Consider the following 1,677-nt stretch of genomic DNA (forward strand, 5'->3'; position numbering starts at 1 on the left):
GAACCCATAAGTCATGGCAAGAGAAAACACAGATTTAGGTTTCATTTATTTTATAACGTGAGAAAGTGGATCGCACTCAGGTTCTTCTTTTCTTCTTTTTATTTTTTATTTTTTACATAGCAGCAGAAGTGTAGACAAACGTTTCGGCTGTTGCCTTCGTCAGTGTCTCCTGAGTGTGATCCACTTTCTCACCTTCTAAGTTATTCAACTGGAGACGCACCACACGGAAGAGCGCGGTGTATCTGAACTACTACTTCATTTATTTTATACCCATTTTTTCAGCAGTTAAGTCCTTCATTAAAATTTAACCAATACCTCATATTACAATAAAAACAAATGAAATACTTTGCATGTCATCACCATGTCCCCAGAGCATCTTTAACACCAAGACATCACCCCAGAACTGAAGTGAATGAATGTAATGTTTGTGGGATGTTACATCATACTTTCTGAGCAGACATAGGCTATGGGCAACACATATGTGTTTCCAGAGATGTTAGTGCAGTGGCGGAACAATTGCTAACAGGGCCCTAGGGCAATACAATTATAGGACCCCGCAGCTTGCCAAGCTCACAATAGCGCCCCCACCACCAATACGGAAGGGCCTCTCTAGCTCCGCCCCTGCGTTGGTCTCTCACTGAAGCCAGGGTGACTCATTCCAGACTGGGTCCAGACTACAGGCCCACTCCCTTTCTCTGTCTTTTAAGCGACGTAATAACATAAACAAGCCAGGATTCAGACCGTCAAGGGACAGAAAGACAACTATGTGCGTCTACTTGAGTCTTTCTCCCTAAGCAAGAGTGACTGCTGAAGGAGTGGCCCTGGGTGACTCCCACTGAACTCATGGGCCTAGCATTGACCAAACATTTGGTAATGTGGGACACTGTGGTCACTGTCAGTAAATCTGTCACAAGTCAAGGAAAAACACACACACACACACACACACACACACACACACACACACACACACACACACACACACACACACACACACACACACACACACACACACACACACGTCTACACACTTTTTTGGTCCACTGAGCCTGCCCGATGATGACAGTGACGGAATATCATGGCACAAGGATGTTCTCACCAAGAACACCATAAACATGAAAACAACTACAAAAAAATAATAAAATAGGCAGCATCAAGCTGCATCCGAAATAGGCAAGTGCAAGTAGGCTACACAGACTCTGGAATTGCATTAAATTCCCAATCATTTAATCGTTGAGTTATAACACAATGTTACAACGGCTCTGGGTGAAATTAAGGTCAAATTGCAACGTTGTAGCCCACGTCCTCCAATTTATCTTGGCGTTGGCAAACCATTTCTCTGAGGACTCTGATGAAGACGCACGTCGAAACGTTAGTCTTACTCTTACTGCACTGAAAAAATAGCCCAAATAACAGAAAATAGACATCCGTGTGGCACCAGATTCTTTTCCCTTTGCACTAGCCTAGGCCTACATCCTGGCTTCTCTGTGTTAGAGAAACCTTCCCTCTACAACAAGACAATTATGCTAGGGCAACATTTGAAGAACTTTGTTGCAAACCTCTATAGATACATCCGGCAAGAATCTACTGAAACTAATAGTTTATTACATTTAACAAGGTTTTGCTTTGTTTTTGTTTTTTTGTTGTTTTATAACAGTAGGGCGATTTTTAGGCTACCGG

This window comes from Engraulis encrasicolus, chromosome 15 (genome assembly GCF_034702125.1).
Source record: "Engraulis encrasicolus isolate BLACKSEA-1 chromosome 15, IST_EnEncr_1.0, whole genome shotgun sequence".
Lineage (NCBI taxonomy): Eukaryota > Metazoa > Chordata > Actinopteri > Clupeiformes > Engraulidae > Engraulis > Engraulis encrasicolus.